At 46.3% G+C, this 27,776-nt stretch overlaps 1 long non-coding RNA gene across 3 annotated transcripts; it reads left to right on the top strand.

Annotated features, from left to right (window-relative positions):
• Positions 1-2,955: 2,955 nt before the first annotated feature.
• LOC120100675 (uncharacterized) lies at positions 2,956-12,121 on the top strand. 3 transcript variants are annotated; one of them, XR_005500520.2, is made up of 3 exons: positions 2,956-3,548; positions 8,497-8,530; positions 11,143-12,121. It is a non-coding gene; the product is annotated as an uncharacterized LOC120100675 (long non-coding RNA). The 3 variants fall into 3 exon arrangements; XR_010063708.1 differs by having other exon boundaries at positions 8,497-12,121; XR_010063709.1 differs by lacking the exon at positions 8,497-8,530.
• The last annotated feature ends 15,655 nt before the right edge of the window (positions 12,122-27,776 follow it).

Below are 27,776 nucleotides of genomic sequence, written 5' to 3' on the forward strand. Positions count from 1 at the left end.
GCAGGAGAGGTGTGTTCCATGCTGACCTACACCTTCTCATGATCCCCAAGTCCAGGAGCCTGTTAATGTGAGGCCAAATCCCCTCCAGAGCTTCCTGAGACATACAGGGTACTGACACATAGATATTGGGGTAGCCATGGCCTTCAGTTCTACATGGATTGGGGGGGTGCTGGTTGGTAGCCTTCCCCATGTTTGCTGTTTCAGCCCAGGCCTGGGGGTACTTTTAGCCACCAGTCCAAGTTTTGGGGTGTCTCCTTGATATTCTCAAACAGTTTGCATTCATCTTCCAATCTTATGGTTAGGACCTGTATAGGTTCCCCGTTGTGGCCTGTGATGGTAGGGCTCCTGGGAGGAAGTGGATTGGAGCACCCATTTTGGTAAGTCTCAGCCAAGGAGGGGGTCGGGACACCAGGTGTGACCATGAAAGAGTAGGATACCCATCCCAGTCCTGGATCAACAGATCTTTGGGTACTCCATGAATATTGTTTAGTCCTTGTCGTTCCTTGGACCCAAGACTTTTTCTTGGAGATGGGCCCCTCTGTTTGGAGGAAGACAAAATGTTGTGCCCCTGTGTCCACCAGAAACTGGGTGGGTTTCCCCTCCACTTTCAGAGTTATCCTGGGCTTGGGGAGGGGCTCCAAACCCTATCCCCCCTAGTCACTCTCTTCTCCTAGAGTTAAGACTCTTTGGGTCTGAGTCATCTTCTTCCCTTCTTGCCCTCTCTCCCTGCTTTCTTGTGTCGGTATAGTCTCTAGCCCAGTGGCCCTGTTCTTTGCAATAGGTGTACTGGTCTTTCTCAAGTGGAGCTCTCTATCTCCTTACTTGTGGCGGAGGCTCTGGTCCCCTCCTGTTCTCTCTAACCACCGCTGTCAGGATCTTTTCTAACTTTCTATCCTGCCACTCTTCTCTTTGTAGCTCCATTTCCTCTGCCTCTTTCTCTTTCTCCTCTTCCTTTTCTTCCTCTGTTTCTCCATCATGATAAACTTTTTCAGATACCTGTACTAGTTCCCTCAAAGACTTACCTTGTAAGATGTCTACCTTCTGGAGCTTCCTCTTTCTGTCCTTTGCAGCCTCATCTGTAAACGCCATAGTCATTGTTACCTGTGTTCCTCAGTGCTGGGATCATAGGGTGTGTATTGGCGGAAAGCCTCCATAAGTCATTCTAGGAAGGCTGACAGTGTCTCATCAGGGCCCTGCCGCACCTTAGTCAGATTAGTGGGTTGCTTTGCTGCCAACAGAGCCTGGCGGTAGACTCTTAAACCCGCCTTACCCACTGCCACAGTGTAGACCCAGTCAGGCCTCGTTGGGTGGAATCCCTCGTCTATGTCAGCAGAGTTCAGGGTTGGGACCCCATTATTTCCTGGAACATTTTTTTCCTGGCCTCTAGGAGAATTTGTTCCTTCATTTTACTGGTAAAGAGGGCCTATAATTGCTAACAGTCATCCCAAGTAGGCTGGTGTGTAAAAAGAATAAACACTATTAGATTGGTGAGGCCCTTGGGGTTATCTGGAAAGGGTGGTGCTAATCCTTCCAGTTATAGAGATCAGAGGTGGAAAAGGGCCAGTATTGCATGGCCTGATTTCCTGTTGCCTCGGCAGGTCCAAAGGCTCACAAGGAAGAGGGCCACAGTGGTGTCAGGGGATACAGCTCTACGGTTCCACGTCCCCATGGCAGGACCCGTGTCCTCCTCTGGGGATGGGTAAAGGGGCTCAGGTGCCAGAACTGGTAGATTCTCAGCCTCTGCTTGGCACATTTGGGGCAAGGGCAGGGTGCCACGGGGAGGAGTTTCAAGGAGGGGAAGATCTGCAGTTTCCTGGAGAACTTCTGTCTTCTTCCCCGAACCAGCCAGTGGCTCAGGCTGAGTCTTGAAGGTCAGAACCATGCTAGGGAGAAAAGGACAAGCCCAAGCAGGGGGGTTAGTTATAAGCTCTTTCCAAACAATTATATAGGGGACCTGATCCGGGTGACCAGCAGATCTGGATCTGAGTCCTAGGATCTCACATTTGACTGCCATGGTTATAGGAAGATGGAGTGTCCCTTCCTGGGGCCAACTGTTCCCAAAAGCTGGCCATTTGGATGCTCACGGGGTCTGGAGTTTCTTTTTCTTTATGTCTACCTGGAAGGGAGGGGTCTTAGTGTTGGGATATCTGTGGTGGAATTTCCCACTGGCCTTAGATTGACCCCAACTCTGACTCTTTCAGGCCTAGTCTCCTGAACGGCTGGCTTGAAGCCCGTCGTGAAGTCAGACTGTCTCAATCCTCTGACTGGGTGTTCCCTAGAACCTGCATACAGTACCGTTCCAAAGCAGTTACAGCGAGGGGCTCCTGTGCGGCCTCACAGACCCCTTCCACTGGGCCTACACACGCTTAGCCCCAGATGGTCTCACGACCTGGTCAGCAGTAAAACAACCGGCTGTTCCTGAACTTGGCCGACATTCCACCTTTTACCCAACCCCCCCGTAACGATGACCCAATATCAGCAGGGATCGGTCATAGATCATTTCATCACCCCTTATTCATTTACTATCCACAAAAGTCTGGGATGTTTGGTTTCAGACCCCAGAACAATGGACTGAGGTTCATAGTTCACATACCAAAGCAGACTTAGCCTCCAGGTTCTCCCAGCATCCCTCAGTCCCTACCTGGTATACCCTGCCCCCAACCATGCGCTTTCCAGCCCAGGGGCTGGGTTGCCCTTCCTCCAGAGGCTCTTCCCTATATCATCCAGCCATTGGGTTCTCCCTCTTCCCCCTTTCTCTTTCTCTCTGAACATGCCCTCTTTCTTCTTTTCTCTTGCCCCTCTCTTCTCTCTCCCTTTCATGGAGACTTCCCTAAGGACAGTGAACTCACCTGAGAGCAGCTTCCCAACAAACCTGCATTTTATATAATCTAATCTGGCTCGAGTTGGCTCATTCCACCAGCAGAGAAATAATGTGTCAGGAACCCTAAGGTTTGTATGTGCTTGCCCCAGACAGTGGCACTATTGGAAGATAGGGCCCTGTTGGAGTAGGTGTGTCACTGTGGATGTGGGCTTTAAGACCCTCATCCTAGGTGCCTTCCTGGAAGTCAGCATTCTGCTAGCAGCCTCCAGATGAAGATGTAGACCTCTCAGCTCCTCCAGCACCATTGCCTGCCTGGATGCTGCCATGTTCCCACCTTGATGATAATGGACTGAATCTCTGAACCTGTAAGCCAGCCCCAGTGAAATGTCCTTATCAGAGTTGCCTTGGTCATGGTATCTGTTCACAGCAGTAAAACCCTAACTAAGACAGTCTCCAAACACAGATGGGGCAGGACAACCCCACCTGATTTGCAGTAACACCAGTCACAGGGCTCTGCCCAAGCTGTGGACACTTTTGGGTTGATTGCCCTACTCTACCTGCTCAAAATAAGGTCAACACCCCGCATTCCTTTTCCACAGGAAAAGCTGTCAGACTTGGGTCTGCCAGGCGAAGACCTACGTTGCCCTGTGTGACAGCTGAAGACCTGTCACTGCCCCCACAAAGCCATCAAGACCACAGGAATCTAGGACAACCATCCAGGTAGTAGGTAAGCCTCTGCCATTGCAATTGATATGTATGCCATTTGGATTATACCTGTAGTGCTATTTACCCTTCTTGGATCTCTGATATTGAAACTGTAGCTTTAACAACAAGCACATGAACTCCTCCACGCAAGGCTGCAGCTGCCTTCTCTTCATATGTAAAAATCCTGCCTCAGACTCCACTTTCCTAAAGTTACTAGGTCTCTAGCTGAGAAATACAGTTTGCCTCACTACCAGGCTCTGAAGGGAGATAAGCCAAAAGATGCTTTTAACTCAAAATCATTTTGGGGATTCCTAAGCTTTTACTATGACTCAAGGGTGTGAGAGTTTACTGCCTTTTCTGCAATGTGGATTTCAGTACAGACTATAAACAGGGATAATGCCAGCAGATCTTTTTTAAAAGATTTATTTATTTATGTATTTTATGTGTATGAGTGCTCTGTCTTATGCACACCAGAAGAAAAAAAATCAGATCCCATTACAGATGGTTGTGAGCCACCATGTGGTTGCTGGGAATTGAACTCAGGACCTGTGGAAGAGCAGTCAAGTGCTCTTAACCACTGAACCATCTCTCCAGCCCCATGCTAGCATATCTTAGGCTTTTATTTCTTTTTATAATCTTTAAAAAAAAATCTTATAAGCTTTAGGGAATCTTCTTGAATCACCTCTCACAGGTCAAACCAACCTCAGATAAGTACTCCTAAGTTTCCCTACCCGCCTATTCCAGAGGGCAGACCTCTCTCTTTCTCCTGGGGACTACCCTCCCCCAACTACCATGACTGTGAGCCTGGAAGTTTCAAATGTACACCCAAGATAAACATTTTCTCCCGAACTGCTTATCTTTATGTATGTATATTGTCTATATCTGTTCCAGCAGATTTCCAATCAACTAACTATTATTATTTAGACAAAAAACGGGGGAGTGTTGGGGGTTGATCTGGTGCTGCTATATATTCGAACACTAAATACTGCCCACTAAATACCATCCCCCAGATCTGGCTGCAGTCTAGATGAGCTCACTCTCGTGAACGACAAATGACGTTGTACACACATTGCTCGCTGATCTTCTCTGATTGGTTAAATAAACGTGACTGACAGCCAGTTACAGGGGAGAACAGAGGTAGGCAGGGCTTCCGTTACTGGACTGAGAGTCACAGGCAGGGACCATGAGACCTAGAGAGAGGGAGAACAGGGGAGAGAGGAGGGAGGAGAAAGAAGATGGAGAGAGCTGGAGGTCTCTGTTGGAGGGGGTGGACCAGGAGCACATAGCTGAGAGAAGTGCACCCCGAGCACAGACTGACTGACAGAGCAGAAATAACCCGGGAAAAATTCAAACAGCAGGTAACTTGGCGAGCACAACTGGGAACGAGCCAGTCTAACATAGGAAAATAGGTTAGGGCAATAGCCCGGTAATTGTACTGAAGCCGATTAAATAAATCAATAGGACTATGGCACAATTTGGAGGGGGGTGTTGTCCACGTGATAGCAAGAACTAACAGAGTTATTAAATACCAGACTACAGCAATATGAGTTTACACGAGGGAGAGGTTTAACACCGGTTCCTTCTCTGTGGGAATCTAAAGACTCTCACAGGGTCCTCCAGGCATGGACTTTCCCTCCCCCACACCCTGTTATTCTGTGTATTAAACATTTTGAATCTGGGATGTCTCCCAAAAACCCACATTTAATGATTGGTACCTCAGTCTAGTGCTCGTGGTGGAGGATGGGGACCTTTAAGAGGTGGAACTGGGGGGCTGGGGATTTAGCTCAGTGGTAGAGCGCTTACCTAGGAAGCGCAAGGCCCTGGGTTCGGTCCCCAGCTCCGGGAAAAAAAAAGAACCAAAAAAAAAAAAAAAAAAAAGAGCTTTTGGCGGGTTGGGGATTTAGCTCGGTGGTAGAGCGCTTGCCTAGCAAGCGCAAGGCCCTGGGTTCAGTCCCCAGCTCCAAAAGAAAAAAAAAAAAAAAGAGAGAGCTTTTGGGGTTGGGGATTTAGCTCAGTGGTAGAGCGCTTGCCTAGCAACCGCAAGGCCCTGGGTTCGGTCCCCAGCTCCGAAAAAAAGAAAAAAGAAAAAAGAAAAAAAAAAAAAAAAAAGAGGTGGAACTGGAAGAGGTTTTGGGGGTGTGCCCTTTAAGAGAATAATGATTCTAGCGTCTTCCTGCATCCGAGTTTCCTGACTATCATACGGAGAGCACGGTCCTCTCCCACTGACTGCCTACAGTGTAGTCCTCGCCACTGGGCCCGAAACAGCCATGGATGGAGCCCAAACAAATCTTTCCTCTTTATCTTAGGCATAGTTTTATAGTAGCAGAAAGTAGGCAACTAGAAGGGCACGGTGAATTTTCACATTTAGGAGTGTCTTAGTTACTTTTCTCCCCCCCCCCCCCCCCCCCGGTTCTTTTTTTTCGGAGCTAGGGACCGAACCCAGGGCACTCTACCACTGAGCTAAGTCCCCAACCCCCTTAGTTACTTTTCTGTTGCTGTGATAAAATACCGTGGCCAGAGCTACTGAGAGGAGAATTTTGGCTTAAGTCAAAGGCAGCCTGGAATTAGTGAGACCCTTTATCTAAGGAGAGAGCAAGAGGCTGGCGTGTGGCTGCTGTGAAGTGTTAGCCTAGCTTGCTGAGATGGAGATTTCCAGGGCCACAAAACATAGACAGTAAAAACTGCTGATTACATTAAAAAAAAAAAAAAGAAAGAAAAGAAAGAAAATGAGCCAGGCATGGTAGTGCACGCCTTTCACTCCAGCTCTCAAAGGCAGAGGCAGGTGGCTCTCTGAGTTTGAGGCTGGCAGCCTGGTCGATGGAGTGAGTTCAAGCCAGCCTGATCTACAGAGAGAAACCCTGTCTCAACAAACAAAACAAAAGAAACAAAAGAAACCACTATTCTCGTTCAGGAAAAAAAAAATGGAACATGTTAAATAGTTTGTTACACTCAGAACTGGGGTATCAAGATGTTAAAACTTACCCCAGGAAAACAAATTTATCTAATAGAAAGATTGCAGACTATACAAATAAACAAAACTAACTCCTTTAACTCTGTGTGTGTGTGTGTGTGTGTGTGTGTGTGTGTGTGTGTGTGTGTGTAGGGGAGTCCATTGTAGGACGTTCTTTCTCTTAGGTGGGAATCCGTTTGCATCCCGGTCACATACATGTTCAGTATGAACAATATGAACACGTTCAGTATGAATCAGTCTGTCCATGGAAGAACACACTACCATTGCCTCTATTTTCCCTAATACAAATGTACAACAAACAATGCTGGCCAATCCACTTCGCAGCCCTGTCGGTCAAAATTGCTTCTGGGCCAGCACTCAGAACTCCTCTTCACAGAGTCTAATGACGCATGAGATTGGAGTGTCCCACCTCTTCAGGAACATTATATCCACCCCTCAGCACAACACAGCTGGTTCCTTTCCTCCCCCTCGCCTCTTTTATTCTTGTGTGGTTTTTTTGTTTTTTTCCAGACAGGGTTTCTCTGTGTAGCCCTGGCTGTCCTGGAGCTTGCTCTGTAGACCAGGTTGGCCACAGACTCACAGAGATCCACCTGCCTCTGCCTCCTGAGCACTGGGATTAAAGATTTGTGGCACCACTGCCCAGCCCAGGGTAGATTTCTTTGTTCCAATCTTACTTAACATTTTAAAAACAGCTTTATTGGGCCACAAGTTCTACACCATGAAATGCACCTGTTCTAAGTGTGGGCTTCAGCGATGATCAGGAAAGGTATGCCACGTTCCTTCAGTCGATTTTACCCAGAAAACCATGAACAAGGCTGCCTTTTCTCTATAGATTTATCTTTTCTAAATACAATTTTTAAACAAAAGTATATGTTTATTGGAATGACATTTAGAAAATACAGAATTAAAGAAAAATGAAAGCCTTCCATATTTCTATAACTATGATTGTGTTTTTTAAACTTTATTATTTTTTTAATTGTATGTGTGTGTGAGCACATGAGTGGGTGCACGTGAGTGAAGAGGCCAGGGTTGTTGGAGTCCCCTGGAGCTGGAATTACAGATGGTTGTAAACCACTTAAGGTGGGTGTTGTAATTGAACTCAGGTCCTCTGGAAGAGTGGTACATGTTCTCAACTACTGAGCCGTGTCTCTGGCCCCCAACTAATAATCTTTTCCGAGTTCCTACACATATCTATTCTCCACACCCTATCATTGACATTTTTACCTCATCTTAGAAAACATGTTGGTAGAATATTTTTCCCTCAGATATCAAAGATGAATTAAATTACTATGTATTGTCCCCACCCTAGTAAAAGAATATCCTAACCAGGGACTGGAAAGTCAGCTCAATGGCTAAGAATGCTTAGTGTTGGGGTTTGGGATTTAGCTCAGTGGTAGAGCACTTGCCTAGCAAGCGCAAGGCCCTGGGTTCGGTCCCCAGCTCCTAAGAAAAGAAAAAAAAAAAAAAAAAAAGAATGCTTAGTGTTGACACAGAGGACTCAAGTCAGTGTCCTAGCACCCAAGCTGGATAGTCCACAACCGTCTGCGACTCCAGTTCTAGAAGGTTCAGTGCCCTCTTCTAACTCCCCATTGTCTTGTAGTCATGTGCACAAACCCACACGTAAACACCCACATAACTTAAAAAAAACACAAAACCTTAAAAAAAAAGTCAAACAACATAAAAGAACCCCCAAACCATTCTATTGTGTAAATATTACTCAGACTTCCTACGGGCTTTATCTTAGTTCTTTCTCTGGTTCCGTCCAAATCTCAGGTCTGGAGTGGAAGTCAGCCTGTCCTTCTTCAGGACTTGGCCACCAACCTCGGTCTGTGTGTGTCTGCTGTTTCAGGGAGCTCACTACTTTTCTAGACGGTCTGTCCTTGGAAAGATGGCCCTTGTTAGAGACAAACCATGAATGCTAACATGAAGAAATCATGCGCTGTGTGTGCTTCCTGCACATGGCTTCTCACTAGGATCATTTTTAATTTTAACCTTTTAGCCTTAATCCGTGGTTTGATCCGTTGTCTTCCCAGGTAAGCATTCCCTTATATAAATATAACAGACTTTACTAATTATCCGCTGGTAAATATTTAGGCTGCTTCTAACTTGGAGCTCCTGTGACTAGCCTGCTAGCATGAACGCTTAGAACTATATCTTTGTATGGGAAGATGTTTTACTTCATTGCGCGAGTACCAGAGTTGCTAGTTCACATGATAAATGAACTGCTTTAAAAATATTAGTTCTCTATGTCTGGAAAGGGCAACAGATGAGAAGAGCGTTTTCTTCAAATATGAGTTTGTTACAGTGGGTAGGGAAGAGGGGAGGGCAAGCCTGACTACATGAATCCAAATGGAAAAGCACCAGGGTTGCTCAGAAGACTGGCTTAGCTGGGGACAGAGCGCAGGAATTCTCTTTGTGTTTTCAACAAGAATGTTCAGGTCAGGGGGGTTGGGGATTTGGCTCAGTGGTAGAGCGCTTACCTAGGAAGCGCAAGGTCCTGGGTTCGGTCCCCAGCCCCATAAAAAAAAAAATGTTCAGGTCAAGGAGGATAAGCAGATTTAAGATTGGCTGGCTGATTTGAATAATTTCAGCCAAATCTGAGTGTACAAGGGCTGCCTGTAGTTATCTGATATCCAGCACTGAGGTAGTGGGCAGGGGACTATGGTTCCTTGTGATCGCTCAATCACACAATAAGGCTTCGTAGGTGCATAGTCTTAATAATGAAGTAACGGCTGATTCTACCAGAATTGTATTAGGGTTTTGGTTTCAGCCTGAAACTCACTCACTATGTAGCTGAGGATAACCTTGAATTTCTGATCCTTCTTGTCAGTAATCAAGCATTTCCACTGGCCTGCCCTCAGAGGGATCTATCTGTCTGTCTATCTATCTATCTATCTATCTATCTATCTATCTATCATCTATCTATCTATCTATCTATCTATCTATCTATCTATCTATCTCCATATCCATATCTATATCTATATGTATCATTCCCTGACTTGTTCATTCTCCCTGTCATGACCAAGGCAACTCTCATAAAGAACATGTAATTGGTGCCTGGCTTACAGTTTCAGAACTTCAGTCCATTATCGTCTTGGCAGGAAGCACAGCAGCGTGCAAGCAGACGTGGTGCAGGAGGAGCTAAGTTCTACATTTTGATACAAAGGCAGCCAAAGGAGACTGGAATTCCACACTGGATGGAGCTCAAGCATACGAGACCTCAAAGCCCACCCCCACAGTGACACACTTCCTCCAGCAAGACCACATGCCCTCCAATAAGGCCACACCTCCTCATAGTGCCACTTCCCATGGGCCAAGCATTCAAACACACATGTCTATGGGGACCATTCCTATTCAAACCACCACACTCTCTCTACCTCATACCCCATCTCTTGGACAGCCTTTTGCTCTCATCCTTTCTTACCCTATGTCTGCTGTGTGGCATGATTTCTTAGTGCATGGCTTTGCCAAAGGTACCCCCACCTTGTCTGCTTTTTATATCAGTTCTACCTCTGTCTCCAGGAGGTGCTGGGACTGCTGGTGTACACTACTAGGTCAAGTCTGTGTAGTGCTAAGGCTGGGAACCCAGAACTTTGTAAACGTTAGACAAGTGCTCCACCAATGAGCCGCATTCCTGCTTCTACCATTACTGTTCTTGGAGAGGGAGAAGAGGGTTAGCATCTGTTGATAGGATGTTGACGGTTTCAGACGGATAATTCACTAAATAACATGTAAGAGAATTAGTGATAAAATGTGAAATATATGCCAGGTATTAAAAAAAAATAACAAATTTAAAACGAGGTCCAAATAGTTGCTTTGGCAGAACAGGGGACAGACGTGTTTTCACTAAATTTTTTCAGTCATATTTTGAGTGCCTATTATCTGCTAAGTATATGTCCCCAGCCCACAAGTGTAAGCAAAGGGTGTTGGGTGTACCTAGAAGAGAATGGGGGACAAGAGACACAAAGAAGGACGCCAAGACAAGAGTCTGATCAAGGCGACAATTTTATTTTTCCCCAAGGCTGAATTTATACCATAACATGGGTAACAGGGAGGGGGGAAGTAAGAGACATTTACACAGGCCAAAGACACAATATTCGTGTGGTCAGGGAATCGGCTGATGTTGACAGGATGTCAGAAAGGTCACAGGTTTGTCATATCTATTGGTCAGCAGGATGTTGGTTTTTCAGAAAGGTTACAGGTCATCACATTGGGTATCTTGACGTCAGACGTCATCATATGATTATTCATCTTGACCACCACATTTGTATTAGTCTTCTGCAGCTGGCTGGGGATTTTCCATGAACCCAGTCATACTTAATTCTAACCATAATAATAACATCAACAATGGAGGGCTTCAAGGCATCACTCCCAACATCTCCCCCTTCCTTATAGTCAAATGAAAAGGTGGCCAAATGGCTGTGCTGTCCTGGAATGAGCCCCCCGGGAACTGCATCTGTCTTAGGTTGGAGTGATATATGTCACATGGCCAAAAGAATCTTGTGGCCAGGGTCCGTCACCGGGATAAGGCAGCAGCTAATGGCGGCCCTCCTGTCTTAGGCCCTTTATTCATGAATATATCACTCTTACCCGTCATTGACTATTCAGCTCAGCACGCAGGGGTAACAATTCATTGATTTTTCAGCAAAGACATCAGGACAACAGGCAGAAAAGAATGTTGGCCTCTTTTGGCTCAAGGACAAAAGGCCCCACTATCAGAGCTCTCTCTCCCAAAGAGATGCATGCAGGTATGTAAGATCCTCTCTTGTTTCCCTGCAGGGGTCTGCTCTGCCCATCACTGCTTCTTCAATTTCACCATCAGCCAATCTAGCCCTCTCTGCAGGTGTCTTTCCTTTGCCTGACAACCACGTGCAAGGACTCCCAGCTTGGCAAACTGACCAGCCGACTTTGGCTCCTTTCCCTGGATTCTGAGCTCATTCCTTGGCCCGGAGCTTCACTGGATGCTCTCCACTGCTAATGAGCCCTCTTTAGGCTTCCTTCCAGGACCTCCCGCATGTGGCACTTGTTGGATACCTTTGTGTAATGCAGCTCGAGCACACGGGGCCAGCCCCGATGCAGTAGAGACCTTTAGGGGTCAGAAGTACAAATAACTTGAACACAGAGGGGGAATAGTCAAAAAGGTGATGCCAATGGCTAATGGCAGGGCCATTATTGACACGGGGAAGTACATGGCGATGTACACTCGTGAGGTTTATAGAACTAACAGTAAAGCATAGGGAAGATTAATCATGATGTAGAAATATTTCAGTATACGGAGAAAGGCTTTGGAGTTAGCCCATACCAGGCTGCTGTGCTGGCTCTCTGTCATTGCATGAAGGGCTTGAACAAGTGACTTGATCTCAGGTTTATGAGCCTCAGTTTTGTCATCTGAAAAACAGGGTTATAGGACTGGCTCAGCAGTTAAGAGCACTTGCTGCTCTTTGAGAAGGCCTGGGTTTAATTCTCAGCACCCACATGGTGGCTTATAAACTATTTGTCATTCCAGTTCTAGGGGAGCCAATGACGTCTCTTGGCCTTCCATAGGCTCTAGACATGCATGTGTTGTACAGACATGCATGCGGACAAAGTACCTATACATATAAAATAAATGTGTGTATATTATGCATGTATGTATGTATATGTGTGTATGTGCATGTGTATATGTATGTATATATGAATTCTAGTTTCTTGTTCTTGACCCAGACTACTCTCGGGTATGCTGCCATGCAGAATTCCTCAGGAGAACTAAGCCTAAGTCATTTACATGGGCATTCATGTGGTTTTGAGGGGCTTTGCTTCTTTTCTCTGTCCTCATTGTTATGACACCCTAATCGTTTTACATGGGTCCTTTCCTCACAGACTGCTTCCGGGAGTCCCTGTCAAGGCATTGGTTCTGCTTATTAATTTTTGTTCTAAGCACCTGTAATCTGTAGTTGGGGCAGGTGTAGGTCTGTAGGACAGCAGAGGTGTTCTCAGACTTAAGCAAAACCGGGTTCAGTGGGCCAGCAGGCATCAAATCACCATGATGAAATTCTTCAGAATGCTCATCGCCCTCTTGTGGCAACCGATCATATTGCAGGTGGTTGGAGCTCCATCATCCGGGATCCTAAAAGAATTTCTTTGGTGGGCAGCAAGCACTAACTTAATGGAGTGAGCGACAGCTCGTTAAGCCCCTTCTAGCTTACCAAAGGTTGTTACTGAGGCATAACTGAACACATCCTGTCAGGCACAGATGGTGAGAGAGACACCTTATGGACTGTGGGATGGAATGTTGTTAACATCCTTTGGGGTCAAGAAAGCAAACAGAGGAGAGAGGTAAGTTTTATTTTTTTTAGATCAAGAATTAAATGTAGTCTTAGACAGTTTGTATTTGAGATGCTTATGGAAAAGCAAACTGAAATATTTTGAAAGATTTGGTAGTTGGCTCTGAATCTCCAAAGAGCACCCAGAGCTGGAAATAACATTTGATTATAGTTGAAACTAGAGAATAAAGACAGAAAATCAGGACCAATGGGGAAGTGGAATGCATACGTGCTAACGGGGGCTGGAGAGATGGCTCAGCTGTTAAGAGCACCGACTGCTCTTCCACAGGTCCTAAGTTCAATTCCCAGCAACCACATGGTGCCTCTCAATCATCTGTAATGGGATCCGATGCCCTCTTCTGGTGTGTCTGAAGACAGCTACAGTGTACTCATATACATAAAATAAATAAAAGAAAAGAAAGAAAAACATTAGCAGACGCTACAATTGAAATGTAGTCAGAGAGCTGACTTTCTGATCCGAGAACGTAGGTTGTGTGCATTCTGTGTTGATTCTAACTCACCAGAAGAAGGACGTTTATTCCTTCAAGAATGTAGAGTTCCCAGTGTTCACACTTCATTCCTAACACAGTAACTTCATAGTAAAGATTTCATGGCCCTACGTTTTGGGGAAGTGTAAATAGTCTTCTTGGGGCACCATTTCCCTGGGATAGATTTCAGATATAATAAATTGAATGACGGAAAAGGCTACTTTCATTCTCAAGAAATGTTTGCAGAGTGAACACTTCTTCGCAAACTCCAAAAATGTGGTAAAACAGAAACCAGTCGTAAAGACTGTGTACTTAGTCAGTATTCCCAGCCCGAAAGAAACCCACCTGACTCCATGGGAAAAGAGTCCCAGTCTGCTGGGCCAGGCTGGGCTTTCCCACCGGAAGCGGCTTTGGAACTCTCCCAGCATTCACTTGGGCTGTCCAACCTGTCCAGTGAAGCGCCGTGGCTTCTTGCCCATCTTGATCTCCACGGGTTTGGACAGAGCCGCTCTGTGCTTGGCCGAGTACAGGCTTCCTGGGGACTATTGTTCCTTTTGTTCATCTCTCCCAGCAACATTACAATGTCTTCAACAGAGCAGCCAGGACTAATTGACCACAGCGGAGCCTGGAGGTTACCTTTCATCCGTAAGACTGACACAGTGACATTGCAAGATGACTGGCGGTGCTTAGGTGATGTGGTCTGGATGGTTGTGGTTCGCAGAGCAGTGACTCAACTCAGTTCAGCGAGCAGACAAGACATTCTGTAAAACGTTCATTCGTTTATTGGGGCCTACTAAAATTTTTTTTTTTTTTTTTGGTTCTTTTTTTCGGAGCTGGGGACCGAACCCAGGGCCTTGCGCTTCCTAGGTAAGCGCTCTACCACTGAGCTAAATCCCCAACCCCTGCTCTTTTTTTTTTTTTTTTTTTTTAAATACTGTATCTCACATACTTGGCAGAATTACACTTCTTTCTCTCTCATAAAATTTAGTAGTTGGGGCTGGGGATTTAGCTCAGTGGTAGAGCGCTTACCTAGGAAGCGCAAGGCCCTGGGTTCGGTCCCCAGCTCCGAAAAAAAAAAAAAAAAAAAAAAAAAAAGGCAGGTGGCCATGGAGGACAGAGTGAGTAATGAAAAAGTTAAATGCTATTCAATTTTCAGAGTCCTGCCTGTTTGCTAAGCATAAGGGGTTTTTGGTTGGTTGGTTTTGGTGGAGGTAGTTAGTCTCTCTCTCTCTCTCTCTCTCTCTCTCTCTCTCTCTCTCTCTCTCTCTCTGTGATGATTATGGTGCTGGGGCTTACATTTGGGTCCTGCTCTTGTTGGCAAGCACAGCACAACTGAACTGTACCCCCGTCCCTCCACATAGTTTAATATAGATTAAATATATTAATATATTTAAATATATTAAAATATACCACAAGTTATATGTTTGATAATGTTAGCTTTATAGAGGAAAAAAGCAAGGTGCAGAGAGGATTAAAAAAGAAAGAGGCCGCAGGGTGGTGGCACATGTCTTTAATACTAGCACTTAGAAAGCAGAAGCAGAGGGCGATCTCTTGAGTTCAAGGCCAGTCTAGTCTAAAGAGTGAGTTCAAGGAGATAGATATATCTATCTCCTGGATACTGGAAGAACCCATCGGAAACCTTGACCAACTGCGGAGATGGCTCCCTGGGTGTGGTGGTACACAGTTAGAATCCCAGATCTGAGCAGGCAGAGGTAGGGGTCTCTTGGGGACTCACTGACCAGCCAGCCTAGCGTACTTGGCAAGATCCAGTTCAGTGACACACAGCCTGGAGAAAAAGATGGTGGGGGCTGAAGTGGTGGAGGGTCTCAGCGGTTAAGAACACTGACTGCTTGCAACTCAAGGAATGGCCAGAGCCTGACCCACATGTGGCCCATATATATACAGCCACCAAAACTAGATAAGATGGATAAAGCTAAAAAAAAAAAAAAAAGCATGCTGAAAGGGACCAGATATAGATCTCTCCTGAAAGACACATCCAGAGCATGTCCAATACAGAGGTCAATGCTAGCAGCAAATCATTGAACTGAGAACAGGAACCCGTTTAGGGGAATTAGAGGAAGGATTGAAAGAGCTGAAGGGGCTTGCAACCCCCTAAGAACAACAATGCCAACCAACCAGAGCTTCCAGGGTCTAAACCACTACTGAAAGACTATACATGGTCTGACCCAGGGCTCCAACTGCATATGTAGCAGAGAATAGCCTTGTTGGGGCACCAGTGGAAGGGGAAGCCCTTGGTCTTACTACGGTTGGACCCCCAGTGCAGGGGAATATGGGGGAAGGCAATAAGGGGGATGTATAGGGGGAATACCCATATGGGGGATGGGGAGGGGAGGGAATGGGGGCTTATGGACAGAAAACCAGGAAGGGGAATAACGTTTGAAATGTAAGTAAAGAAATATATCTAATAAAAAAAATTTAAAAAAGGAAAAAGAACACTGACTGCTCTTTGAGAGGACCTGAGTTCAATTCCCAGCCCACACAGAGTGACTCACAGATGTCTGTACTGCCAGTTCCAGGGGCTCTGACATTCAAGGGTACCAAGTACACACTGGTAGACAGACAGACAGACAGATGCGTGCGTGCACGCACACACACACACACACACACACACACACACACACACACACACACGACCAGGAAGGGAAGCCTGGTTCCCGGTTGATCAATGGCTAAAAGCCCCAGAGACTCTGAAGGAACAGTAAGTGCTTCGCCTGTTCCTGGGCACCAGGCCCCGGTCACTAGCCACAGTCCCCCATAGATTTGTGACAGAAGAGTCACAACTTCACACATCTCTTTAGCCACGTAGTTCCAGACCGAGACCTTGGAGAAGAAAGGGGGTGGGAGGAAGTAGAGGATGGGAAGGGAGAAGAGAGATTAAATATGTATTTCTCATGAACATGGGTGCTGGAGGTGCATGGTCAGCCAGCCAGCGTAGGATTCCTTGGGTCTTCTTCAGGTCTATATCATCTACCTCAAACATCCTCACATGGCAGAGAGCAGGGAGGGAAAGTAATTTCTATTGTGACCCTTATGTGTGCACCAATTCCATTAATGAGGAGTGCACCCCACGACCTCATCTGGTTCTCTTCATTTTGACCTCCTAATACCATCTAAGAGGGTTGCTGTATGCAAATGTGCTCACGTGTTTCACGAACATGTGACACTCAGGAACCGTCATAGCTATCCAGGTTCCCGCACAGGAAAGTGTCAAGGATCTCTTCATATTAGTGACCTCATACATTTCCTTATCAATGCTTGACTTTTGTTAGGATCAATGGGGAAAATTAGCAATTATGGCATCTCCACTCATCCAGACTCGTAAACATGGTTCTGCTTTCCCACCAAGCGTATGGCTCTAATAGCCGGGTTTCAGGCACAGGTCTATAAACCTGGCCTCTCAGGAATCTAAGAGGGGAATCTAAGTTGAAGGCCTGCCTAAATACAGAGTGAGTTCAAGGCCAGCCTTGGCAACTTTATGAGACCCTGCCTCAAAATAAGAAGGAGCAGAAAGAGGGTTGGAGGTATATTGCAGTGGGTGAACACTCGTTTTGCGTGGTTGAGGCCCTGACATCATCCCCAGTGAGCCGGGGACGAGTTTGATAAAGAAAGCAGCTGTTGTACCTGTAGGACTCGTCCAGGACCAAGGGAAACGAGCCACCCCTGCGGGACCTCACTTGTCTACATGGGAGCAAGCTGATCTCAAGGCTGGTTGAGGCTGAGGGAGAGATAGGGAGGGTGGCGCTGGTTGGTTTATGATAGATAGGAGGGTTACGTTCTGGTATGCTAGCACAGGGGGTGATTACAGGTAATAATTATGTATTGTATATTTTTTTTTCGGAGCTGGGGACCGAACCCAGGGCCTTGCGTTTGCTAGGCAAGCGCTCTACCGCTGAGCTAAATCCCCAACCCATATTGTATATTTTGTAGTAGCTAGAACAACAAAAAAAATCAAGGGGCAGTGAAAAGACTCAGCAGGAAAAGACGCTCTCTGCAGAGCCTAATCACCTGAGGTCAACTTGCAGGACCCCAATAGCGGAGAGGGAGAACGGACTCCTGCAAATTGTCCTCTGACCCTCAGTCCCCACAAGCACAAGCCATGCACATGCCCACCTGCATGCAAACACACAAAATAGATATATAAATTTAAATGTAATAATTTGTTTTTAGACAGATCACTACGTAGCCCTGGCTGTTCTAGAACACACTATGTAGACCAGGCTGGCCTTGAACTCACAGAGATCTTCCCACCTTTGTCTCCCAATGCCGGGATTAAAGATGTATGCCTTAATTGGCTATAAAAAATAATTAAAAAAATATTTTGTATATTCTCACCATAAAGAAATAAAGGCTTCAGTAAATGCATGTGTTACTTTGATATGATCATCATACAATGTGTATATATATATACATATATATATGACAATCATGTACACCTCATAAATATGTATAACTAAACTATGCTATAATTATGTAGCAATTAAAAATAAAATGGAATTGGGCTAGTGAGATGTCTCAGTGGACAAAAGCACTTACCATGCAAGTCTAACCTGTGTTCAAGCCTAGGAATCCACAGAAGGAGGAAGGAAGGAAGGACGGAAGGAAGGAAGGAAGAAAGGAAGAAAAAAAAGAAGGAACTGAACACACACATACATACATACATACATACATACATACATACACACATACACGTATGCACATACATACACGTATGCACATACATACACATATGCACACACATACACATACATACACACACACACACACACAGACACCATGGGATACACAGACACACACCATGGGATACATGCCCCCTTCACTGTACAATCATAATAAATACGCTTAAAATTTAAAAACTTTTTAAAAACAAAGACTCTTTGGTCACATTCTAGACCCTAAGTCTGGGCTCCTTAGGGGAAGGAGACCCAGCCCTGCGTTTTCCAGGCTGATGCTTGAGAAACACTGCCACAAGCACGTCTGGGCAGCTGGCTCCCACACTGAAGGCCCATCCCACCCTCCGTCCACCCCAGCTCTAATCAGTTCCCCTGGAGGATCTTTTCCAAGCCAAGGCCAGGCTGAAAAGCTGAGAGGCTTTGTGTATTATTGTCTCAGCCTTCGTGTGGGGGAAGAAGACCTGGCTGCCCTGTGCCTTGCTTGGCAGGATGTGCTCAGTGTGCCTTGAAAGTTCATCTCTGTCCCTGACCCCTGCTTGTCCCTGCCCCTCCCCCCACCTTTGCTCCCTTCCAACATCTGCTGCTTGATTTCTTTTTTCCTCCAGTCCAGTTTGCTTGACTCCTTTGCTTCAACTTCAAAAACTCAAAGGAGTCCTGGCTTGCAGTCTCATGATAGCCTCGAATGCACCTATAGGTGTTACTTTTCTGTGATAGCATGTTTATTCCCAGCATCGCCTACAAGACAAAGGTCAGCAGTTGAATCCTCTTCTCCGATGGCGATGTGGAGAAAGCCAGTCAGTAACAGCGCCATCTTCTGTGTTGCAGTATTGTAAACCACCGAAGGAACTTGGTGGGAGGTGTGCGAGAGGACAGATGGGGTGTGATGCTACCAATGGTAGACGACAGTTCTAAGTGGGAGTACTATACAAGCCTTGGTCATTACAGCGTTAACACAGCACATTGACAGTGTGGAATATGCCACCCCAACCCAAAATAATGTGTTAAGTCAATTTCCAATAATAACGCACCATGTGATGTTACAGTACCCCCAGCAAACAAGGTGACGGGCCTGTCAGAGACTCCTGCCTCCATAGACAAAGCGACAGTCGCCTGAATGATGCTGGGTCAGCAGCAGGTGTGTGTGTGTGTGTGTGTGTGTGTGTGTGTGTGTGTGTGTGTGTGTGTGTGTCTGTGTGTCTGTGTGTGTGTGTGTGTCTGTGCGTGTGTCTGTGTCTGTGTGCGTGTGTGTGTGTGTCTGTGTGTGTGTGTGTCGGTGTCTGTGTGTGTGTGTGTGTGTGTGTGTGTGACACCTTGAGATTCTTGGCACCAATATCTCCATCCAGATTTCTCCCCTAAGACACAAGACCAAACTATGGAGTTCTTCTAGTAGCCTAAGGCAGTGTCCCCAGGATGACCCAGGATACCTTGTGTTCAGGTCCAGAAAAGCTCAAGGCTGACAAAAGAATGTACCATGTGTTCCAGCCAATACCTGGCTGTGGTCCCTTAATATCCTTTCTTCTGAGCATTTATTTAAACCATCTTAGAACTATAAATCCTTCCTGGCCCCTCTGAGGAGCATCTGGTGACCTCTCTAAGGACCCAAAAACCATCCCTTTGCCTGTAACCATCACGAGCGCAGGGTTTCTGCCCTTGCTCTCTGTGGGAGAGAAGACACCTGAGTTGGATGAATGCCAGGTAGCAGGCACAGAGGACTCATCACGTTGACATCAGTCAACCCTCCTCCTCACACTTTGCAGTGGTCACTCCTCTGACTGCTCTAGCCCAGCTTCCGCCTTCTCCCTTCCGCACATGCCACATCTCTTTTGCCCACTGACTTCACTCCGCTCTTTCGTCACCGAGCAGCTGCCAGGAGCTATCTGTCCTCACCATCCCTCCTGTGTGACTTCATCTTTGACCATGCTATGCAGTGTTTGCCCTGCACCTTTCCATATAAGGTAGAACTTGCTGTAACTTAAGGGGCGAGCGCACAAACTTTTTCCTTGTTGTTGGGCTTCGATAAGCAGCCTATTTAATCGATCACTGCCTACTACATGATATGTACCATACTTTTCTTTTCTCTTTTTTTTCTTTTCTCTTTTTTTGGTTTTTCCAGACATGGTTTCTCTGTGTAGTCCTGGTTGTCCTGGAACTTGATCCATAGACCAGGTTGGCCTCGAACTCCCAGAGATCTTACTGTGTCTGCCTCCTGAGTACTACAATTAAAGGCGTGTGCCACCACCTCTCAGCTTGTTTCACCAGAGTCTCAACTGAAACACGATGAAAATGTTCTTATTATAAAGGGATTAGATGGGGTTGGGGATTTAGCTCAGTGGTAGAGCGCTTGCCTAGGAAGCGCAAGGCCCTGGGTTCGGTCCCCAGCTCCGAAAAAAAAGAACCAAAAAAAATAAAAAATAAAAAAAATAAAGGGATTAGATGCTCATCACAGAAAAGAAGAAAGGCTGGAGAGATGGCTCAGTGGTTAAGAGCACCGAGTGCTCTTCCAGAGGTCCTGAGTTCAAATCCCAGCATCCACATGGTGGCTCACAGCCATCTGTAATATGCATCTGATGCCCTCTTCTGATGTGTCTGAAGACAGCGACAGTGTACTCACATGCATAAAATAGATAAATTAATTAATTAAAAAAAGAAGAGTCTGGGGCTGGGGATTTAGCTCAATGGTAGAGCGCTTACCTAGGAAGCGCAAGGCCCTGGGTTCGGTCCCCAGCTCCGAAAAAAAGAACCAAAAAAAAAAAAAAAAAAGAAGAGTCTGATCCTCTAAAATTAAAAAGAAATATAAAATACACAATACAAACCTCAGGGTGTTGTGCTTCCCACCTCTGCTCCACCCTGCTCCCCGCAACAGTGCTCTGTATCACCACAGCCCAGGATCTATGGAGCAGAGTGACCGTGGACGAGATTCTCTAACACGTGAGCCAATAGGCAATTCTCTAAGTTGATTTGCTAAACCATTTCATCACAGCAAGAAAAGGTAACTAATCTGTGTCTTACTTTGTGTGTTTTCGCCTTTTGTTTGAGATGTGGGGATCTCTGTAGTCCAGGTTAACTTCAAACTCACTGACCTCAAGGCTTCGCTTTGAATTCCTCATCCTCCTGCCTCTCTGCCTCCCTTTCTAGCCCAGAAGAGAGGATAATCCTGAAGGGAGTATTTACTAGGATTACAACTGACGACAATTACAGTGATTGGCCTAACACATACTATGAAGCCTAACTTCGAAATAAAAATATGGGGTCATAATTTTCAGCGGATATCTTCTTGCTTAACATTTCTTGAGTCATTCTCCAGAAGTATGATTTAAGCTGCACAACATTCTACCGTGTGGATGTACCAACAATGCCTTAATTAGGCTTCCTCTCCCTTCCCCTACCATCAATATTTCCCCATTACAAGTTATAATAGGTATTTTCTGATGCTGTGATAAAGTACCATGACCAAATGCAACTTAAGAAAAAGAAATCTTGGGGGCTGGAGAGATGGCTCAGAGGTTAAGAGCACTGTCTGCTCATCCAGAGGTCATGAGTTCAATTCCCAGCAACCACATGGTGGCTCACAACCATCTGTAATGAGATCTGGTGCCCTCTTCTGGCCTGCACGTGTACATGCAGGCGCAACGCTGTATACATAATAAATAAATCAAAAAAAAAAAAAAAAAGAAAAGAAAAAAAGAAAAAAAGGGGTTAGGGATTTAGCTCAGTGGTAGAGCACTTGCCTAGCAAGCGCAAGGCCCTGCGTTCGGTCCCCAGCTCCGAAAAAAAGAAAAAAGAAAAAAAAAAAAAGAAAAAGAAAAAAATCTTTATTGTAGCTTACAGTTCCAGAGGGATGGAGGGAAAGCGTACAGCTGTGGAGGGGAGGGGCGGAGAAATAGAATATAAATCCTCAAAGTCTGGCCTTCAGAGACATACTCTCTCCAGCAAGGCCCCCGCTCCTAAAGGTTCCACGTTCTCCCTAATCATGTCACCAACAGGGAACCACGTGTTCAAGTATAGGAGCCTAAGGGAGATACTTCTGTTCAAACCACACAGATGCATTTAAAGCCTTAACAGGTAAGTCTCTGCTCATCCCTCGTTAGTTGCTAGGGTAATTCTGAAGGGAGTATTTTACGCTCTTTAACTCCATCCTTCTTCTGGCTTCTATGGCAACATTCCACAGTCTCTCTGGCTAGGCTTCTGCTTCAGTGCACATCTTCTTTGGTTCCCGCTAACCTTTGTCTTGACCTGTGGGCTCTCTCTCATTCTCTCACTCGATCCCTCCTTTCATGGTCCCAGTTACCATTCCAATGACAATGACGGTCTAAGTGCTCTCAAGGCTACATGCCCCCCACCCCACAGCTCTATTCTAAGGCATAGCCATTCCGTGTCTCCACTTAAACACATACATGTTTCACAACTACATACACAAAAAAAAGTTCAACAAAGGCAAATACAGATCAATGAGTAACCCCTCCCCCACCTACCAATCTGGAGGGATTCCTGTTTCCTATTCCGGCTCAAGCCAGAAACCCAGTGGACTGCTTATGTCACATTTTGCCAAGTCCTGCTGACCCACCTTAGAGCTCCAGAATTCATTTCTCTTCATCCTCACTGCCACCTCAAGACCAGACCGCCCTCATCAAAACAGACACCTGAACACACACATCCGAAAATGAGCCCCTCACCCCCGCAACCCCCAAACCCCCAAGCCCCAAGCCCACCCACTGTCTTTAGTGTTCCCTATGATGGCTAACTAAGACCTGCAGCTCTGTTTCTTGACACCATGTGCTCTAAAGTCCTTGGACTACAGGTCAGCTTCCTACTGACCTTGTATGTGTCACTTATCACATAGTCCAGTCACATGGCCTACTTTGCATATTGCCTTACATAAGAGACTTTTCAAAAGCTGTGTCTAGATTGGTGCCATTCTCTACTTCGGTCAGAGAACCTTCTATATGCAGTGGCCAAACATTAACGTTTGAGAGACTTGTCACTGGTCAAAGAGCTCAGAATAAGTGACCGTTGGGGACTCAGTCTGCAATTGGACATCTACGTAACCCTCTCCAAGGCTCATAACATTTTCTAAAATGGGGCAGAAGGGATGAACGAGCTGAGGATGGGAAGGAGAAACAGTTTTCTGGGTCTGGACAGCTGCCATGCTTCGTGAACTTTGTGTCAGCGGCGACTCGAACGAGCCTGAGCCCATCAATACTCTTTCGTGGGTGACAGGAGTGGGCGGGATTATAAAGCCCCTCTCTCCCTCAGGAGTTCCAGGCACTTAATAGTTAGGGAAAGGAGACCACACTCCTCCGTGCCATAGCCACTCTCCAAGTGCCCTTGCTCAAGTGAGGGACACCCTCCACACATACTCATGAGGCAACCCTGAACAAACGCAGTGGGGTAAGGCTGAAGAGATGGCTCAGTGGTTAAGAGCACTGGTCACGCTTCCAGAGGTCCTGGAATCTGCACCCAGCGCCTACATGGCGGCTCACAACTATCTGTAATTCCAGTTCCAGGGATCTTCTGGTGTCCTCTTCTGACCTAAACGGGCATCAGGTATCCATGTGGCACATATACAATCATGTAGGCAAAACAAACGTTCATACACATTGGAAGAAGAAGATGAGGAAGGAGAAGGTGGAGGAGGAGGAGGAAGAGGGAGAGGAAGACAAGGGAGAGGAGGATGAGGAGGAAGAGGAGGAAGGAAGGAAGGAAGGAAGGAAGGAAGGAAGGAAGGAAGGAAGGAAAGAGTGCAATAAGGTCCACTAAATGCCAGCCCTGAGCAGGTAGTCCTGGGGTGTGTAAAAAGCTGACCAATCCACAAGGAGCGAGCCAGTAAGTAGCACTCCTCCTCCAGTCTCCTCGTAGGTTCCTGTCTCCAGCTTTATACCTTGACTTCACTCAGTAAAGGACTGTGACCTGGTGGGAGGGGGGAGTCATAAAATGAAATTAACCAATCCTTTCTTTTCCCAAATTACTTCTGGTCATGGTTTATCACAGTAGTAGAAAACGAACTAGGACAAACAGTGAAAGATAAAGATTTCAACTCTTGGTGGCATTGGGACCATAGCCAAGAGCTTGCTGATAACTCCCAGGAATGTTGCAGGTCTGAGCAGCGTTCTAAGCCTCACAGGTCTCAGGAACTGGAGCACTGTCTCTCAGAAAAGGTGGGTCTTGGAAGGTTGGAAACAGTAGCAAGAAGTCAATCCTAGAGCAGGAACAAACTCTTGTCTGTGGTACTAGCATGGAGTTTCAGAAGCTGAAGCAAAAACGAGTCCTCTGGAGCAGCTACAGGTTAGGTCTTGGGGGCAGGAACCGGACTGAGTTCCTGCCTGAGGCAGAAGCCTCAGGAACAATGAACCTTGATCTCTTCTTCTCTGAATATCACTCTCATGTGTATGCAAATGAGGTGTAAAATAGACACCAATCAGGTGATTATCACTGTGATAGCTAATAGTGTTAATTTGATAGGATCTGAGCAGTGATTCTCAACCTTCCTAATGCTACCACCCTTTAATATGGTTCCTCATGATGTGGTGACCCCCAACCATAAACTTATTTCGTTGTTACTTCATATCTGTAATTTTGCTATTGTTATGAGTCATAATGTAAATATCAGGTATGCAGGATATCTGATGTTCAATCCCGGGGGGGGGGGGGGGGGGAGTTGCCGCAGGTTGAAAACCACGATCTAGAGCCACCTAGGAGCGGCCAGAAAGACAGTTTGTGGTTAAGAGTGCATGGTACTCTTACAGTGAACTTGAGTTCAGTTCTCAGTGCTTGGTCAGATTGCTCACCACCACCTGTAACTCCACCTCCACAGAATGGGATGTTCTCCCCCAGCCATGACAGCCACTGCACGTGCTCGCACCCCAACACACACATACACACCCACCCACACATACATACACGTACATAATTAAATACATAAAAGTAGAATCACATCAAAGATAAACCTCTAGACATTTCTGTGCAAAAAGAGTTCCTGGACTGGGTTAATTGAAGTGGGAAGTGTACGGCACCAGGCATATGTGAGGGGCTGACTGCTATCCCAACTCTCTCCCTCCCACTCCTATTCTCTCTTTCTCTGTCCTCGTGTTCCCCTGTTCCTGGCCGGCCTCCTCTCTTTATCCCCATCCCCCACTTCACTTCTATGTCTCTATAACAGAGACAACCAACCACTCACACATGCAATAGGCCAGGTTGTTTTTAATTCTCCAAAGCAAGATGCCTGCGCGCAGGTGCTGGTTGGCTACTTACAAAAATGGCGCCCAGGGTGTTGGGGATTTGGCTCAGTGGTAAAGCGCTTGCCTAGCAAGCCCAAGGCCCTGGGTTCGGTCCCCAGCTCTGAAAAATAGAAAAAAAAAATGGCACCCAGACAAAGGGGCGGAAGTCTTTTATAGGAAACTAGGGGAATTTTAGCAAAAGCTAGGTAATCTAAAACTTCATTGGTAGGTGCCGGGGAGTTACAAGGGCCGGTTTCTGACTGGCTGCTGTTAGTTTTACTATATTTGGTGAGGCCTTGAGGAAACTCCAGGAACTGACTCAGTTCTGAGCATATCTTCCCTTTTTCGGAGCGGTCAGTGATTAACAACCCATTGTCTGTAGCTCCTTCTGTTGAGCCCAATCTGCTTCCCTGGAAAACTAAAACTTTTCCATTTCCAACATTTTTATTTTATTTTTTTTTAGGGAACTTGCTCCCTGGCTCCCTTCCTTTTGTACCAAGCCTATTACACAGTTTGATTGTTCAGGGTGGACACCTTGGCTGGCTCCCTAAGGTGTTCCCGGCACCACATTATGCTGCATTATAGTGTGTTATAAAACAGGACACCCAAGGGTTGGGGATTTAGCTCAGTGGTAGAGCGCTTGCCTAGCAAGCTCAAGGCCCTGGGTTCAGTCCTCAGCTCCGGGTGAAAAAAAAAATGCTTGATAAAACAGGACACCCAGCACCAGATGTTTCCTGACTGTGGCTTCCTTGTGACCAACCACCACCACAAGCTCTTGCTGCCATTACTGCCCTGTCACAACGGATGAGGGAAAATAACCCCTTCCTTCCTTCCTTCCTTCCTTCCTTCCTTCCTTCCTTCCATTGTTTTTGTCAAGCATTTAGTTACAGCATCGAGGAAGGTAATTGTCATAGTCAGGGTTACATTTTGTGTTCTGTTGTTTACGTACCCAGCATGGTGACAATTCGTCCTGGTTTGATCCCTCGTACTTACAAGAAAGAAGGCAGGAAGAGAAGAGAGCAGGAGAGAGCTTGGTGAGGCCGTATTTCAGCTGCATTCAGTCAATGTACTCTGTGGATAATGCAATCTTTCTGGCGTCAGGCGCTGGATTGACCATCTCTGTGTACCAGGTAGGTAGGTACTGGAGCATTAACTCTGTGAAAGGAAGTTTCCTACTTGCCTGTGTTTCTTGTCCTGTTGATGAGACAAAATACCCTAACAAAAGCAACTTCAGGGGCAGAGGATTTGTTTTGGTTCACAGTTCTAAAGGGGTTCAGTCAACTCTGGTGGGGAAGATATGGCAGCAGGCAGGAGACACATGGAGGCCGCAGGCTGGGTGGCCACACTTCATCCACACTCTGGAAGCAAAGTGAGGGCAGGAAATGGGGCTGATAAATTTTCAAGGCCTATCCCTGTGGGAGCCCCACCCTGTGCCAGTCAAGGGACAGAGCAGGGAACTGCACTCCCAGCTGGCCACTGTCCTTGAGTGTACTTGCAGCTGTTTGGTTTCAGACCCAGGACAAGGGACTGAGGTGTATATGTTATATTCAAAAGCAGACCTAGCCTCCAGGTTCTCCCAGCATCCCTCTGTCCCTAATTAGCATACCCTGTACCCAATCCTGAACTTTCTAGTGGCTGGGTTGTCCTTCCCCCAGAGGCTCTTTCCTATATAACCAGACATGTTGGTCTCTCTGCTCTCTCTCTCTCTCTCTCCTCCCTCCCCCACCTCTCTTTGTCTTTCTGAACCCACCCTCTTTCTTCCTTTCCCTTCCCCCTCTCCTCTCTCTCCCTTCCCATGATGACACTCCTAGACCAGTGAGCCCACCCACTTAAGAGCAGCTTCCCAATGAACCTGCATTTAGTATAATCTAATCTGGCTTGAAGTGGCTCATTTCACTGGAGGAGAACTAACCTATCAGCAGTGTCACCACATTTCTCCGTAAAATCCCTCCCTCCTCTTCCTACACACTCCAGCTTTATGAGCCTCACTGCCCAGAAGTTTAAAGCACTTAAACAGAATGTCAGTCACTACATCCAGGAGACAAGAAAGGCAGAGCAATATAAAAAGCTCTGCTCCGAGGCATGGATACAGAAAATGTGGTACATCTACACAATGGAATATTACTCAGCTATCAAAAACAGTGACTTCATGAAATTCATAGGCAAATGGATGGGACTAGAAAATATCATCCTGAGTGAGGTAACCCAATCACAAAAAAACACACATAGTATGCACTCACTGGTAAGTGAATATTAGCCCAAAAGTTCAGAATACCCAAGATACAATTTACAGACCACATGAAGCTCAAGAAGAAGGACGACCAAAGTGCGGATGCTTCTGTCCTTCTTAGGAGGGGGATCAAAACACTACAGGAGGAAATATGGAGACAAAGTGTGGAGCAGAGACTGAAGGAAAGGCCATCCAGAGAGTGCCCCACCTGGGGATCCATACCACATGCAGTCACCAAACCCAGTCACTACTGGGGATGCCAAGAGACGCATGCTGACAGGAGCCTGACAAATACAGATGCAGATGCTTGCTAACCATCAGACTGAGCACGGGGACCCCAATGGAGGAATTAGA

This window comes from Rattus norvegicus, chromosome 2, assembly GCF_036323735.1.
Source record: "Rattus norvegicus strain BN/NHsdMcwi chromosome 2, GRCr8, whole genome shotgun sequence".
Lineage (NCBI taxonomy): Eukaryota > Metazoa > Chordata > Mammalia > Rodentia > Muridae > Rattus > Rattus norvegicus.